This window comes from Anas platyrhynchos, chromosome Z (genome assembly GCF_047663525.1).
Source record: "Anas platyrhynchos isolate ZD024472 breed Pekin duck chromosome Z, IASCAAS_PekinDuck_T2T, whole genome shotgun sequence".
Classification (NCBI taxonomy): Eukaryota; Metazoa; Chordata; class Aves; order Anseriformes; family Anatidae; genus Anas; species Anas platyrhynchos.
Genome location: NC_092621.1, coordinates 63,488,311 through 63,507,099, shown reverse-complemented (window position 1 = coordinate 63,507,099; position 18,789 = coordinate 63,488,311).

The window sequence follows — 18,789 nt, the reverse complement described above, 5'->3', positions numbered from 1 at the left end:
AGATGGAGAGTGACTTTTTACACACTCAAATAGTGATAGTACATAGGGAAATAGTTATATATATATATAAATTGAGATTTAGATTAGATATCTGTCGCGTTAAAGGGGTGTAGCTGATTAACCGTTACGGGCCCGGTCAGATTCAGAGTACTGAACCAGTCAGACACTCACCAAAAACACATTAACCGTCTGGGGGTCCAGTCAGACAGTAACCAGAAACACATTAACTGTCTGGGGGTCCGTTCAGACATTCACCAAAAATGCATTAACTGTCTGGGGGTCTGGTTGGATTCAGAACACTGAACTATCACGGATAACCACCCTCACCCTAGTTGCACTTAATGAGAGCTATCACAATGCAATCAAGTATGGTTTATTAGAGCAACAGATAATCAGGTTCTTTTGGATTGCCGGTGATAGTGACTATCTGCAAAAGCAAGCTAGTATGCATGAAATACACAGGTGTTATAGGTGTTACAGATGTTACCGGTGTTATAGGTGTTGTAGGTGTTACGGATGTTACAGGTGTTATAGATGTTACAGATGTTATAGATGTTACAGGTGTTACAGGTGTTACAGGTGTTACAGGTGTTACAGGTGCACAGCCTAGAAATAAACGCGTCAAAAGGATCAAAGACTCTATAGAGATTTATAAGCAAATATTCAGATCTCACCCAAAGGCGTCCCAATGGGGGGGAAGAGAGGCTCAGCCCGTCGACTGGTCCTAGGAGTCAGGAGGTCCTAAGGATGTTGTATGTCCTCGGGATGGTATCTCCCCTGACGGTGGTATCTTCCCTAACATCCCCTCTCTCTCGGGCCAGTTTATATTATTTTCTATCTTTTAGGTGGAGCTTGAGTGGCTCTAGTCAAGCATATCTTAGTTATGATTGGTGTAAAGTTTTCCCGTCTCCGTTTAAAGTAATAGGCTCTGAGAAATTCAGGGCGCATGCTCAGCGAGGGGTGGTCGCACCTTGGAGGCGGGTAGCTTTTGGGATGGAGGTGTGTTTTGGTATTATAATGATATTATAATGAGCAAAAAGTACACTAGGGTACAGCATTTGTCAAAACATGACAGGTCTTTGGCTTAGGGTGGCAAAAAGTGCAGCTTTGTGCACAAGAACAATCGAGGCCCCACCTGATTACAGAGCCTAGCCGTGGTGTCTCCACTCCACTCTACGCTCCGTGCTGTTCCCTAGGACTAGCACACCAAGTTTCCCCAGCGCGATAGCATCTAAGGTTGGGAGCCTAGGGAATGCTCAGGTAATGCAGTTATGCCCTACCCTGAAAGCCTCTTCAATGCTGTGCCGTTTCCTTAGAAATGTGAATGTTAGTTTTATTTTCCTAGTTACTTCAGGCAATTACACCACAATATCAGAAGGAAATTCTTTAGTCAGAGGGTGGTGAGGCTCTGAAGCAGGTTTCCCAGAGAAGTTGTGGATGCCCTGAACTAGTTGCTGGCATCCATGACCGTGGCAAGGGGATTGGAACTAGATGATCTATAAGGTCACTGCAACCCAAGTCATTTTATGGTTCTATGGTTATACTTTAGTCTTATTTTCACATAGTGCTCTCATTCTGAGCAAAACAAGATCTCAAGTCCTTGCACCTTACTTTAGGAAATTGATTAAGCTGAAACAGGAGTATATCTGAAACAGGATGCCAGAATTAGGAACTGAAGACAGAGTGTCTGTTGGTGTATTTCTTCCTATGAGGCAAACTCATGTCAGGAAGACTCTTGTGTACTTCTTGTGCCAAATTTGTGTAACATGAAGTCCTATTATTAACTGATTTTTTCTTCATATAGCATATCATCCTCCTCTAAGATGATATTTTTCTGTGAAAGAAAGAAATGCGTGTTCTTTGATGAAGCCAAAAAGGTATTCTGACAGAAGAACATGATGCTGCTCTGTCCAGTTACCTTTTATAGGCTTCATTTGATGTGCTGTTGTTTTTTTTTGTTTGTTTGTTTGGTTGGTTGGTGGTTAGTTTTTCCCCTGAGATGCACAAGCACTTGATTTGATTTTTCAGTAGCTCAGACATGTTTGGTTCATCTAAAATAAGCATTGCAATTTGATCCCTGGTGATTTATCATGGTTTGGATTCATCTGTGCTCTCATTTTGTTGCCTAAGTTTTATAGACTTCCTTATGAGGCTGATTACTACCATAAAAAAAAGAAAAAAAAAAAAAAGCTGTAGGAAACCTGGCTTTAAAAGTCTAGTTGTAAAATCTTTATCAAGGATTCATTCTTTTTGAAAAGTTGTGTTAGCTTTCCTTAAACTAGCATATGAAACACTGTGGCTGAATAATACAGTAGTGTTGCCAATTAATGTTTTGACTCACAAGTGAATGTAAGAGCAAAAGAAATGAAAAACAACACTTGTAAGACCAATATAGGTGAAAATGAAAGATTTCAGCATTTATAATAAAAAGTTGTGAATTTTGCTGAATTCTGCTTTTGAAAGCTGCAACATAAATTCAGAATAAAACACAGCACTGAAAATACAATGAGATGGGTCAGAATTCTGGTATTGGAGGCTGCATCTTCAGAATATGAGTAAGTTCCAAATAAGGCAATATAATTTTTGTTTGTTTGTTTGTTTCTTTGCTTGTTTTGCATAGGAAGCATCCTTAGGGAACTCCTTAGAGGAAGCTGGGCTGACAGAGAGGAAAAAAAAAAAAGAAAAAAAAAAAGCCAAGAAGAGAAATCTATGAATTCTTCTGAATATTAAAGGTAAATTAGTTACGAAAAATTAGTTACGAAAGATACTGACTCATAATTTCCTTGCCAAAGACTCTTGGTATTTTGCATGAATTTAATTAGGGTTTAGAGAAAGAAGCTTTCCCATACTCAGAAGAAAGAAAAAAAGTTCTCCACATAACTGTGAGGCAAGTTGTGTTCTTTTTCATAAGAAAAATTGATTGAGGAAGGTAGAAAAGGTGGTTCTACCAAATATGCTGAGATATCTTTCTTGTTAAGTTGAATTTGGAGGATATCTATGTATAAAACAATGTCAGTCAGAGTGCCCCCAATGGATATTATATTGAGCCAACAGCCAGCTGTATGAATGCTTATCATTGACTTTGGTGCTGCAGAATGAAGAGGGAGAAGAATGTCCAAGATATGATTCGTTTTATTACAACTAATGCTGAAAGTAACATTTTACCTGACCTATCAACACCTAATAATTAGTAGTCACCACCATCAGTACTGTTTCCACCAGTCAAATTGTGAGTCTTGATGATTCATTCAACATTTTAATAGTAAAGAAATCTCTGCTACCTCATTTATTCCCTTTTTATTTTTTACTTTTTTCTAACTCGTGCCTCAATCAGAGAAATTGAACCAACAGAAATACCTAAAGTGTTAATCAGTTTAAATTCAAATAATCATTTCCCAAACTAGAAACACCTACAGTATATATCAATATAAAATCATCAGAATGATTACAACAACAACTATTAATAAATACCAGGGAGAAATCCAAAACGAATAAAATCTTGATGTACAAACATGCAAGAAATATGGTATGTATTATGCCTGTTACTGTAAAGACTTCTGTATTTTTCACAACACTCTTAAAGGCAAAAAAAAAATTATCTAAAATTCATGATGTCATTTCACTTGCTCCCAGGAGACACCACTGGCAGGTAATTATTTTTGATAACGTTCCTTCCCACCCTGGAGCACTTCTTTATGTGCACTGAATATATTTAACACTTCATTATTCAACAGCCATTTATCATAGCTATAATTAGTTGTTAAATGAGCAAACAATACTGATTTTATTTTATTTTATTTTGCTGCCAGTGGTGATGTTTTGTGCTTTTTATTTTTTTTTCTGTTTTGTTTTTATAGGAACTTTTAAAAATGCAGACAATTTGCTGTATTGTTCTGAATTCCTACTGGAAATAAATAAGCAAAATGGAAATACATCCTGGACAAGTAAAATAAAATCCTATTTGTCATCTTTCCTGTCTGTTCAAGCAGGTACAAGATTTAAAGGGAAATCTTATAATTAAGTTTTCTAGATAGAAGCTTTTCAAAGATATTTAGGTACCTACAGATACAACTAGTGTCTTTTAAGATTCTAAAAGACAGTAGTTTGTTTGTTTGTAGTAAGAGTTAAGTATCCATGAAAATAAAAAAATCAAAGATGATGCGGTATAAAAATGTTATAGGATTCAAAAGCTTCTGTTTTCAGGTGAAATGAGTGTTTGTAAAATCTTAAAAAAAAATAAAATAAATAATAATGATAAGCCATTAAACACAAATGCAAAGGTTTCCAGCAGCAGTGTCCATTTAGCTAAAACTAGCTCTCACACAGGTCTATATAGTATGTTCTATTAGTGGACAGACAAAGTGATTTATAGTATGTCAAGAAAAAATAGTAGTAGTAACGAATAACTGAAATTTAAAAAACCGTCAAGAAAGACAACTTTTGTTTAAATATCTTCTTATATTACATTCTCTTTAAGAAAACCTACTAGGAAATAATGTAAAAATCACTTCAAGTTTGCTTTAATATGCTGCTTGTTTCTCCCTTCTTATTCCTTCTGCATCCTCTCTTCTCCCACTAAATGCTAAAACACGTACTCTCACCTGTCAGCTTAGGTCCATTTCCACATTTTTCAGTTGTTTCTGTGTATGTGATATGTTTCTATACTTCTATGTTGAGTTGGTCTTGCTTCAATGGAATTTTGGAAAACCTATGGTGACCTGATGCACAATTTAAATGAATATAAGCAGGAAAAATAATTAATATGATTTCACTTTGAAACTTATCCTGTGGAAACCTCTGGCTCATGAGCTGATACTTACAAGAGCAGATGATAGTCAACCTGCCAGTGAAAGATTAGTTAGACAGCTGAACAGATGTGACACTTTTTGAAGACTTTTTTATTCCCAATAAATATTGTATCACTCAATACAATGCAAAGAGGGATGTAGATTCCAGTGTTAGCTTTCATTCTGTCAGAAGGGATTTGTACAGCAGAAAAATAAAAATAAAATCCAACAGATACAATGTTTTATTTTGTTTTGTTTTGAGTAAAATGAAATGCTCTCTTTTCTCTGCTCATTAAAAAGTGCAACATAAAAGTGCATCAAATCTTGATGCCTTTTGGATAAGATGCAGGATACATTTATTTTTCTATAATATAACACTCTGCAGTTCCAGGAACATCTTGATAAATTTTCCAGACAAAGGATATTATAGTTGGCTTTGGATTTCTACTACAACTTCTTTTGTTTGACCCTGTTATAAATGGTAACTTCAGCTCAATTTGGTCTTCCACACAAATAAAGCGGCTCTGATTTTGGCATCATAATTCTACGATGAGCCACTTCTGATAAAACTTTTTAGCCAATGGACTGTCTAGATAAGATGATCTTTTAAATATCAAAGGAAGCCTCCATTTGTTGATAGTTTCTTAATTCAGTATAACTTTTCTGTCAATCTAAAAACAGAAGCAATGGATGAACAGCAATCTAATTGTTCTGTTAAATATTTTTCAACTCAGTTCGAAGATAATCACTGCTGTTTAGTGTAGTTGTTCTTACTCCTCTATTATTTGAGAATAGATGTATGAATATAATTTCTTATATTTAAAAAGTTTTAGATTTTCTTTCATTTTTTGCTTCTTATCATTACCATAAATAATTTTGTAAGCGATCAAAACATTCAATTCAGCTCTGTAATGTGCAAGCAGAAATTTCGGAACAGTTATACTGCAATTATACTTTTTGACCAGAAAGAAATTAAATTACTGGAAAATAAATAAATAAATAAAATTTAAATTAAAAAAAAAAAACAAAACACCACCATAATTATAATCTTGTGAATCAAACCTGAATTGTAATAGTTATTAAAAACAAACAAACAAACAAAAAACATCAAATGGAAAATAATAAAGGCATCTGTCATATAAACATCTTTCCAATTCTGTGAACTGGAGTTACTTACAAAAAATAACTCTTTCACTATGTAACTATACTGCATCTTATATAAAACTACCATGCAATTGAAATCAATGTATTAAACACATTTTTAATGGCAGTACACTTTAGCGAGTGTAGTGAAAGATTTTTCCTGCACAAGGTAATGAACTTCTATTACAAAGAGCAGCTTAAAGACTTCAAGTATTTTAGATGATTAAAACATTAGTGGTGATTATTCACTGTCAGAGCTCTAAAAATAGAACATTTGATTAACACAGCATTAGTAAATGTGTTAGCATTTTACAACATGTTACTTTACAGTTGTAGCCTCATTTTTTATTGAATTGAATTATTTGCACCAGTCTAGGTGTTTCAGCTACACTTTGTTAATACTCGTGTGAATAACTTATCCCTTAATACAGTCGTTAAAATATTCATTGTTTTGGAAAAACAATGCTTTGCTGGATTTGTGAATTACATGTTATTCATGTCTATGTAACTAAAATTAAAAAAAAAAAAAGATGCAAAATATCACTTTAGGTCATCTTCCAAAGTATAAAACTCTATCAACAGAAGACATATTGGGTTCCGTGATGTTAAAAAACTTTCAGATTATGCCTTGGTTGCCAACAGTAGGTAATGAAAATCATTTTCTCTCAGGAGAGTTATTACTCCATCTTTATGCTATGCTAAGGTAATTATTTCATGAGAGTTCAACATACAAAACAATATAGCTGGAGTACGAACAGTAAGGCTTTTCTCAGTATTGACATCAATATTGTATGAATTCTTTGTGTTTTTGTGTGTGCGTGTGTGTGCTAGAATTGCAATGCTGTCCTCATTTCATTTTTTCCTTCGTGCAAGTATTGTTAACATGTCTTGCTGGAAAATAAAAGAGTTTGACCCGTCAAACATTTAAAAGCTGCACTTCTAAAAACCCTGATGGTTTTGTCCTCTTTGTTATTGAAATATATGTATATATATTGAAAACATGGTTGAATTATGTAGTCATGCATTCAAGTAATACGAGTCTTATTTTCTACTAGTATCTATTGGTTTTCATTTTAATCAGTCTGCATTCCACAGGTGCTGATTAACTTCATTATTATGATACAGGATTAGAAATGCCTCTGAACTCCAGAACTGCCACCCTGAACTGGCAGAGGAGTGAAAAGGCATTATCACAGGACTACTGTTAAATGGGTACATTTTGTTCGGTATGTATTCATGATTCACGTAGTCATGTATTCATACTCATGATTTCAGTGAGTGACTTGGTATATTTCACTGCATTTTCTTGCCTTTTATAGAACCCTAGTTCTATAAACTCTAGATTCTGTTAACGTGTCTTCAAATGATTTTCAATAGAGATGAAGTCTGAAGTCCTGTGAACCAAGAACAGATTTGGTTGTGTCCCTGTTAAAATGAGTTCTTCCACTGTATTTGACTGAGTGTGAAAAGAGCCCAGGTTGTCATCTATCATGTTATCAGCAAGATTTGATATCAGGCAGAGATGCATAGATAAAATCAATCTCCCAGTCTCCTCTTTTTTTTTTTTTTTTCTTTTCTATTTTTTTAATATAAGGGATTAACAATATAGTAATGCAAAAACTTCATAATCAAAATAAAGCAAGTAGTCCATAGAAATGAATGAAATGCTCTAGATGGAGGAAAAACTAGAAGCTGACAATAAGACAAAAACCCTGAGAATCATCACAGATACTCTCATAAGTATAATGACACATCCCATGCCTCCCTTCATTTCTTTATCTGTTTTCCCATTATCACATTTCTTTCCTTTGACTCCCACCTTCCTAAAATTTAACTTGTTCTATTATTAGTAATATAAATAGTATTTTCCAGTTATTCTCTTACAAGGGTTCTTTTGTTTAACGCTTAATGAAGCTGAATTGTATTCGGGGTTAAAGTTTTTTTCTTTGTTTGTTTGTTTTTGTGTTTTAATTTTTTACTACATTAAAATGGACTAGTATTCATGAATTATTCTGTTATTGCTGTAATTCTGATCTGATTTCAAATACTTAGAAAAGTGTTAAAGTCAACAGATACTCGGTTTAGATTTCAACCTGAATTGCATGCAATGCAATTGAGGTTAAAAGTGAAGTTATGATGAAATACTATGCAAGATCCATTGCACAGCTGTTACCTTTTCTGTATTGACTTGATTGAAATTTCTTGCCATACAAAACTTTAATGTAAGTCCTGCAGGCAAGAGATCTTGCTAATGACAACCTGTATCCCTTGTTATAGCCTGCACATGAATAATGTAGCATAAATATAGCCAATGGCTAGGATTTGTCGTTACAACTTTACAAATATGACTGTGTTTCACTTCACAAATATTTCTTAGGGAGAAGTAATATTTTCAGGAGCTTTTTCTCCGTGTTGAAATCTTATTGTGCCTTTCAAAAGTCACAGCATATTGTCAAAATATCAGGATGTTATTTTGAATACAAAACTGCAAAATCTTCAGTTTACTGAAACTAGGACATATGCATCTTGATGCATAAATAATTTTTTGTTCTGAATAAATTCAATGGAAATTTAAAAGACAGCAGTTATGATAAATACACTTCTGAACATTAAAAAAATATATTACCCTAATTCCCACTAATTTTCTTGCATTTTTCATTTGAGCAGGCCTTGCTCAATTTATATGTCATCTCATACTTATGTTAAAACTAGAGCCATTTGAGATTTCAGTTTAGTCCAATACCTGATTCCCCTTATAGGACGTTACCTTGTTCATTTTAACCCGGTCTTGTAAATTAAGTTTTTTGGAGACACCATTAAAAGTACTGCTCAAGAAATGAATTCTATATGTAAATATGTTTCCATAATTCCAGTCATATTATATCTACTTTTTACTCTTTGTCAATCTTTCTTCTGTCAACGAAAGCTACATAGACACAGGAAAACATACCCTGAGACCCCCATGAGCACACAGCTGTTGAACAGATGTCAAGTATTCCCTAGCTTCCTCACTCCATTTCAACAGCATACTTATTCTGCATAATTTGATTGTTCAACTCATTAAAATTTATCAGGAAAAAATACATAATATGGGAGTTTGTAACATTCTATTTGTATTTAATAGTAACTGTCTGAAGCAATTTAATACATCTCAGTGACAAAGTTGCTCAGTTTTGTTTTTATTATACATTTTAAATTAACTTTTGCAGTGTGTCCATAAAATGTATCCTAGACAGAAGGAGACATAGTAAACCTGTCATATTCAATTGAAATATCACGTTATGCTGTAGCCACTACTATAAATGAAATAATATCCAAAATGTTTCATAATAGAAAAGGTCAAGTTGGCAAAATAACTAACTGTTCAGAAACAAATTTTAGGTCAGTGGACCAAATATCAAGATGACTGTCAAAGTAGGAATTTTATTAAATAAAAAGTTTTAGGAATGAACCTTCTTAACTGAGTAAAGGTAAAGATATTTAAATTATTAAGTTCAACAGCATATAGCATATGCTATTACGATGATCTTGTTTTCGTAGTTGACTGCTTTCTTACCTGAGTCATGGAACAAAGGAAAAGAAACAAGCTCTTTCTAATTTTCTTGTGGCCCCTGTTTGGTTGTGTTGGTGGTGATGGTGGTGGTTTATTTGCTTCATAACGACACGCTATCTCTTTACTTTTTTTGTTGTAGTTCAGAGAGTCTGTTACATCTTTCTTCCCACGGGGTTTTGGTTTAAGAACTGTAGGGACTCATCCTATCTAGACAGCCCTAAAGCCCCACCTCCTATGAGTGCAACAGTAGCTATTCAAGTAACGTGGTTTCACATGAAGAATAGAATTCATGGACAGTTTAAGGACAATTTATGAAAAAGCTTTTGATCATATTGCTAGGAGATTGTCTATTATTATTATTATTATTATTTTAATTTAAATTGCTTAAAGTGTTTTGCATAGCTATACTAGCACTGAAACTTAGGAAATATTAACTTTATTAAACACTCCACTCCTCAGTTCATTTTAGTTTTCAAGATAAGGACTGTGTGTGGCTGTTGAACAACACATGTATGTGTACTGCTTTCAATTTTTCCTCCTACTTTACAATATAAAGTTCTTCTGCAATTTGAAAATAAACAATATGACACTGTGATTTCTATTCAATTTCTTTTTCCCTTTCTCCAAATAAAGACAAAAAAAAAAAAAAGCTACATATAGCTCTTTCCAATCTATCATTGTGTTAATATTCTAAACTGTGATTTACTCTAAATGGAAGCTAAAACACTTGATGAAAATTAAAAGGAGACAAAATTAAAATTAAATGAAAGAGATGTGGAAACGAATGGAAGAAATACCTATCTCCAAGTCATTAAACAACTCTGTTTTTTTCCACAAGCTGTAGAAGGCTTTCTTCAAGGACTGATATTAATACTTCAGATCTCTGGATTTACCTCATTTCAGATAGTAGCAACTCAAAATAATCCACACAGTCTATTTTCAAAATGCTGTATTACGGCTGGACTGGCCTCTAGTGAAACTGAAAAATGGATATTAACATGGGACAGAAGAAACCTAAGTGAACTATCTTATCTCCAGAAGCAGTGAAGCATTGAAATGTAATCTGTACATTTCATTTTGAGTAGACAGGCCTATCTCAACTCAAACCTGTAAGTCTAATTGGTACTTGTCAGATGCTCTGTTCTGCTTTCTTCTATATCACTGTATCAAAAGCAGAAAAAAAAATAATATTTTAGTATTGATCTGCATTAACAGAAAGAAAGAAAAAAAAATGCAAAAGGTATGTTTAATTGTTAGGAATCGGTTATTTTTATGAGACTGGTATTAATCTTCATTTTCCTTCAAACACATTAATATTAATGTGAGACAGGGTTTACCTTACAGATTTGGCCTCTTTTCATATGACATTAAGAAATCCAAAATTTTGAAGCTCCAGTGATTAGAAGTTGAAACACAACTTAGTTTTAAATGCATTAAATAAATTGAAATATATTTTATAACCAGTTTATTTTACCTTGGTTTATTTGGGGAAACATGCCTTATTATGTGTTTTCCTTGCTTATATTCTGTGTACGCAGGCTATTTTAGGTTTGTGAAATCTTTCTTAAAGTACTAGTGAAAAAAAAAAAAAAAAAAGGAAAATATGCAAAGCTGGTGCAATCTAGGGGATCTTGAAAAGTCTGATAATGACTGAATGAATGCTGAGCCTTCCCTTCTTCAGGTTAAAAAGACACTGAAGTTGTTCAAACTTCTCATTCTTGATTGGCATCCTTTACAAATATGGTGAAATGAGAGAGCTTTCTGTGGGTGTAACAAAGTAAAAAACTGTTCTAGAGCAGTTAATTCTTTAATGCATGCATTTTTAAATCCATTTGTACATATCCTTGGCTCCTGAGGCCATGTAAAACTTTAGAACAAGGAAGACTTACCCAAGGTGGAGGGGTACCAGGTTAAGAAGCACTTAAAAAACTTAAATGTACTTATATAGAAAGTGTCTGACAGATTGCACCCATGAGCTCTGAGCGAGCTGGCTGATATGCTGTGGAATATTGCCTTTGTAAAGAAGATTGAGCAAGACTCTTCTCCACAGTGCCCACTGACAGGATAAGAGGCAGTGGGCAATGAGTAAAACACATGAAATTATCACCAAAAAACACTTCTTTACTGTAAGGGTAGTTAAACACTGGAGTGGGTTGCCCAGACAGATTGTTGACTCTCCAGCTGTGGAGATATTCAAAACAGGACGGAACACAATCCTGGAAAGCCTGCTCTAGCAGACCCTGCCTAAGATGGGAGACAAACCTCCAGAGATTCCTTTCTGTCTAAATGATTTGTGAAATACAGACTTTCTACATACCTGAAACATTGAAATTGTATGCATATATAAAGAACAGAAATTGTACACACACACACACTCACATACATGTGAGTGCATGTGCACAAAAACTTTTTTTTTTTGCCATGGTCAAATGTACATATAGTGGCTCTAATAAGATTTCATAGTATGAAAAATATCTCAGTCAAATACCAGTTCCAACGGATACTTTATTTGATTTCTGATAGAGTCATTGACAGTCAAAGAATAAGTAAGCAGCAGAAAATGTTTGCAATATTTTCCAGAATCAATCAGTCCGAATCTACCAATATAACAGACCTGAAGTTACTTCTCATCAAGTTTCATGGCTGCTGATAATGTATTTTAAAATAACTATCACTATTTGAGTGTGTAAAAAGTCACTCTCCATCTTTCTTTATGTGGGCCTACTTCTCAAACTTACCCTGGTGCCTTTGAATGGCTATTTTCCTTCTGTTGTATCATCTGCACCACTCAGCTTGGTGCCATCTGAAAATGTGTTGAGGGTGCACTCCATCTCATTGTCTATGTCATTGATAAAGGTATTGAAAAGCACTGGTCCCAAGACAGACCCCTGAGGGACACTACTAGTCACCAGCCTCTACCTGGGCATTGAGCTTTTGACTGCAACACTCTGTGTGGCCATCCAGCCAATTCCGTATCCACCGAGTGGTCCACCCATCATATCCATATCTCTCCACTTTGGAGATAAGGATGTCATGTGGAACCATGTCAAAGGCCTAACAGAAGGCCAGGTAGATGACATTGGTTGGTCCTCTTTTGTCAACTGATGCCGTCACTCCATCACAGAAAACCAATAGAGAGTTTTGGCATGATTTGCCCTTGCTGTCTGTCTCAGATCACCTTCTTGGTTTGCCTGTGCCTTGGTACTGTTTTCAAAAGGATCTGTTCCATGATCTTTTCAGGCATAGAGGTGAGGCTCACTGGTCATCCTTTCTACCTTTTTTAAAAATGGAAACGGACACCCCTTTTTCAAGTCACCATGGATGTCACCTGACTGCCATGACATTTCAAATATGATGGAAAGAAGATTTGCAACTCCACCACCCGGTTCCGTCAGGACACTGGATTGCATGGCATTGGACCTCCTGGAATTGTACCTCTTCTCCATGTCTGTTGTTACCAGTTATCATTTCTCATCCATCAAAGGGTACACTCTCCTTGGTCTTCCTTTTCTGACCAATGTACCTATACAATCCCCTTCATGTTAGTCTTTTCATCTCTTGCCAAGTTCAGTTTCAGTTTAATCAAATTATATTGACTACATTTCTTTCTAATTCCTCTATATTTACAAGTACTAATCTCAGCAGTGCTGTGTTGATAATAACAGCCAAAGATTATCCATGTGGCATTTATACAAAATCAATATTTCAAAAAGCAATATTTGTGCCCCCAGCACAAGGAGGCTGTAGGACTGTTAGAGCCAGAGGGTCCAGAGGAGGGCCATGAAGATGATCAAGGGACTGGAGCACCTCTCCTATGAAGACAGGCTGAGGAAGTTAGGATTGTTCAGCCCGGAGAAAAGAAGGCTCTGGTGAGACCTTATTGTGGCTTCCAGTACCTAAAGGGACCTACAGAAAAGCTGAAGGACTCTTTTTCAGGGAGTGTAGTGATAGGACAAGGAGTAATGGCTTGTTCTACTCTAAGACAGGATAGATTTAGAATAGGTATTTGGAAGCAATTATTTACTCAGAGGGTGGTGAGGCAGTTGCACACCATAAACTGCAGGTTTCTGTGCTTTTCAATTCAATGTAGATGATCAAGCTGGGGATTGGTCTGCATGAAAATGATACTGAGTCTGTGGTGGGTATTTTAAAGAAAGAGTTAAAGAAGTCTGCGTTGTTGTGATATCATTGATGCTGTCTGAAGAAAGTTCTTGACCAGGAAGTTTCCGAAGTTTTCCACAGGTGTCTGAATTCAAGGATTGCATTGCTTTGCCAGAGAAATGAACTTTAGAAGAAAAGAAAATCCGAGGGAAGTTAGAGCAGAAAGGTTTATACCATGTCAAAAGACCTGAATATCCTGGGATAAAATCTTAGCTCGACAGACAAAATGAGGTTTCCATGCAGGGAAATTGTTTGCCTGAATTTTCTGGAAGAGTTTCCCAGTGACTAAGCAAATGAATGGGAAAGGACTCTCTTGAGAACGCCCTTTGTTCTTCCAGGTCCTATTTCAATCCATACTCTGATCCGTCCAGAGGGAAATCCGTTTCATCCTCATGTGGTTTACTTTGCTGTGAGTCTGATCAACGGAGACACAGGGCAGCCATGCACAGTAGTCCTCTCCGCTAAGAAAGCCTTCTCCTTCCAACAGGGATGTCAGGGTGAGCTCTGTAGTGAGACAGGGAACAAGATGAAGGCTGGTGATTCCTAGGTCTGAGCGAACACCATTGCAGGTTACCCACCCGAAGATAAGGGAGTACAAGACTCTGTGCAGAGATCACGGAAACAGCAAGAACTGGCTGACTGCGGAAGTCTGTCAAAGACAGGAAAGGCTGAGAGGTGGAGAAAGAAAGCTCTTATTCAAATCCAGTCTGTTCCTTGGTAAGTTATGAAGGAAATTAAAAATACATAATAAGTAGGTCAGAATCCTTTTTTATTTTATTTTATTTTATTTTATTTTATTTTATTTTATTTTATTTTATTTTATTTTATTTTATTTTATTTTATTTTATTTTATTTTATTTTATTTTAATTTCTATACACAGCTCTGTTTTTTATGTATTTTTACCCTAGAGTCAGCTTTCAATTTATCTTATTTTTGGACTGAAAATATGTAACTATCACAAATTATAAAAAAGAAGTTGAAAAGTAAACTGCAGTTCCTGGCACCAAGATGAGTTACAAGTGCTTAAAAATGTAGAGTAAGAACTAACCCAACAGACTGGTTTTTGCTACAGCCTTTCTCTGATGAGCCCACCTCTCTGGTAATTTCTCACTCATCTTCAGCCGTGTCTTAACCTTACTTCTTCTGTCCATAAGCAAACCTGATTGTTGAAGAGAATCTTGTCTTTATGTCCTTGGTCTTGCTTTCAAGCCATAGCCACTGGAAAAGAGTGGAGTCTGGGAAGAAGACCCGAAGAGAAACTTTCATAGGAAGAAAATGAACTGGTTTTACTGTCCATCAGTGTCACCATTTTACTGTGCTGGAGAGAGTGAAGCAATGCAACAACAAATCTGTCAAAATATGATCTTGTCCTTGTTCTTGTCGAAGAATGCAGCCAAAGCTGGTTGCAATACCACCACCTCCAATCCCAGCAGTTTCTGTACTTCCTCGCAGGTGTTTGTCTTCCATGGGGGTGACAGCTGAATTGTGTGCAGAAGGATTGACTGAGGCTGGCACAGATCCAAAGGCAAGTCTCCTCTTGGCTTGCTGTCTTCCTCTGGCCAGATGTTGCCACTATGGAGCAGAGGCTGCTGGAAACCAATTCTTGTTCAAGCAGTCATTTGCTCAGTTCCGACAACAGGCTTCCAGCACTAAGTCTTGAGCAATCTTCACTGGGAAAGCTATGTGTTTCTGCAGCGAGGCTCTTTTTTCTTTCAGGGGCTTCTGCTCTGAGACAATTTGGAGTAGAGAGAAGCATTTTCTGAAAGACTCTTCTGGGCAGAGGATCTTCATTGTTAGTCTTGTAGTAGCACATGCTCTGAGATTTCCATCAAATTAGGTTTTGGACATAGATGTAGAGAAGATTGTCATTGGGTTTCTAGGCCTGTATTTCTTGATGTCCACTTGGTATGGAACAAATCAAAGAGGCATACTGTATTCTTGTGCCTCTTTCCTCCTAATGAATTAATCCTTCCCTTTTTCTACAAGAATGGATGAAATAAATGTCATGCTCGTGTAAGGTGATCTACAGCTTATCTTCTGGCACAACCGCAATGTTGTCATCTGAAATCCAAGGTTACTCTGCACTGTAACCTAGTCATCAGCTGTCACCCAACTTGCGAGCATTTCTAACCAGTCCTACCTTACCAGTCAGGCGTTTTTGTTAAATGCTCCAGGGAATTCTATACATATTGTACAAGTGTGACTTTTGCTTCAATATGCACATTACAGACCCTTCACTTCAGAATGAGAACTACCAAGAATTCACGAGCTTCTTCCTCTAAGCCCAGAATGCACGGTGATGTGCTTGCGTTCTGCTCTGCAAAACGGCATGGCAACTTTACAACAGCTACAGACTTCTGCGTAGTAGCTTTTTACTTAGTGTCAATCCCAGCTAAGATGCTTGCTTTTCCCATGAGTCTTGTTTTCCCCATTCTTATTCCACTTCAAGAAAGACATTTGGTTATCTCTTTTCCTTTATCCGCACGGGACACTGCTACCTGTGTTTTTCTCACATCTATTTCATGGCTGATCTTTGTCTCCACTTCCTCTGTTATAAATCCCTACATCTGTTAGATTTGGACTCCTGTTTTCAAACACCTTGGTAACTTTTTGCTTTTTGAGATGCTTCTACTTTCTTGAAGAAGAAAGACCTGGATGGACAAGTCAAGTATCTCCAAAGAAAGGAAGCGTGCAGAATTCATGAGAAAAGCCACAAAGCAAATTGCCAGCTGATTCACAGCATACCTGATCGTTTTGTTTTCCAAGATATTAAAAACACCACTGCTGTGCTGGCCAAGAGGAAATGTGGCAATTCCCTTCGGGCTTGGAGTACTTACGACACTCAAGGTACTAATGCTTATCTGGTATCTTTTCAATATTGAGTACCTTGTGTTCTTTTGCCCAAGGTGAAGACAGGCAGTTTTGGAACCAACAGACTACACCTGGGTAGCCAGATAGCATACCATATAGGTATCCTTCTTCACTTCTATGAAATTCTGAAGTGGTTCACCTGGGAAATACAACAGCAGCATAGTTGTTAGACAGCCAGTCACGTGAAAGGCTTTGTTCAATTGACTGCTGCTTGTAAGCAATAATTACATCATGACAGAAAGTGACAGACTGACATCATTGTTTAGTGCATAACTCCGGTCTGTATGTGAATAACTGGATTAGTAGGAATGGGAAAGAACCACATAAGTAAGTCTACACAGGAAATAAAGATAGATAGAATCATTTTTGTCTGTTCTTCTAAAAGCTGTCTATTAATTATGAAGCCACAGCACTGCTTCAAATGCTGGAATTGACACTGTTCCTGTAAATTGACACTGTTCCTTTCATTTCATTAGACCAACTACACAGAGTTGTATAGAGAAGACTATTCTTGTGAAGAAGAGTTGTATAGCATAGCCTAAGTACCCTCAATCGAAGCAGGTAAAATCATACCTAGTAAAGAACAAAAGAACATGTCTTTCTTTCATGAGCTAAGTGTAAGAGCATTCCCAAAATTCCGTCCTGACTTGGGGAACAACAAACCAAAACTGTGCAGAAGAAATCATGAGCCACTGGGATGAGTGCTCTGGCAAGCAGACCCAGACTCTTCAGATTCTTTGCAGCAAATCTACCCAGGCTATCATTTGCACTTCCTATCTACTTCAGTGCAACCAACTTTTGATTTATCCTCGGAGTATTTCTCAAGTTTTTCAGTCCTTCCCCAGACCTCTCCCCTTCACATGGGCCATGAAGCCCACCTTCAGCCAGAGAGGAGGCATGGCCACCCTGAAGAAAGAAAATGAATGGGGACAGTCCCTGCCACCTCATCCTAGTACGACGTACTGGGACCAGGTTGCCATAGGCGTCTGTCCCTGGAGTGGAGCAGGGTGGAGCATTAATCAGAAAGGAATTTGTCTCCATTGCCGAGAGCAAGCCACATTCCTCATGGATATCACAAGTCTTCTTTTCATTCCCTGTGGAGCTCTTGAAGCCCTCTGCTCAGGGAACCTCACTGCTGGAGACCCCTGTATGTTCTACAGGGACTCCTGGTACCTCAAGTGACCTGAGGCGTGGATTTCACAGCTCAACTGGAAGCTTGAGCCATGCATAAGCCTTAGGTATTGCAACCTGTTCCTTCCTTAGATCTCTCCTTACCTACGTATGGACAAGATTGTCAGGTGTTGTTTTTGAACCTTCCAGTACCCACTAATCACCGAATTGAAAAAGCCAATCTGCAAGCAAGGACTGGATTTCCAACAAAAAACGGAGAGAAGCCCTGGCAAAGCTGTTGTGAACAATAGCCCCCTCTTGTGTGTTAAAGGGGCAGCAGGGCTGTGTCTGCATAGGCCTGAGCTTTGGAGCTTTACGCAAACTTGGTAAACTTGTGAGGAAAGCAACCAGTGCAAGTGGCTTCCCCAAGGGGTGACTGCACAGAAGCGAACGCCTGACAGTGGCTGCCCAAGCTGACGGCTTAGCTCTGGTCTGGATATATCATAAGCTTTGTTGTGCAGGGTAGAAGTGAATTTCCGTCATGAAAAACAGCCCAGTGCTGGATGATATCATGTTTATTTCATAAAGAAGCAAGGAGGGAGGAAAACATGACTGTTTTCTAAGACTCTTGCACATCCTCAGCACATTGACCACGTAGGTCCTAGCACTGCACTAGTAAGGGAAGACCTCAACCAGGAGCAGATTATTCTTGATTAATTTAAACTGGGGGAGCGGGAATCACACCAGACAAAGACGTCCTTTTCACCAACATAGTTTATTTTGCCTGTCATGGCTCTATACAAAGACAGTAAAAAGGCAACAAATAAGGCAATATTCCCTCCTTCCCCTTCCCTCTCCTCCCCTCCACTTCCTTCCCTGGCTCTCTCCTCCCCTATACTCCCCTACACTCATCCCCCTAAGCTCCCCTACACTCTCCTCTCCTACACTCCCCTATACTCTCCTCCCCTACGCTCCCCTACACTCTCCTCACCTACAATCCCCTCCCCTACACTACCCTACACTACCACACACTACTCTACACTCCCCTACACTATGCTCCCCTACACTCCACTAGACACACCTCCCCTACCTTCCCCTTCACTCAGTTCCCCTACACTCTGCTCCCCTACCCTCCCCTTCACTCAGTTCCCCTACACTCCCAT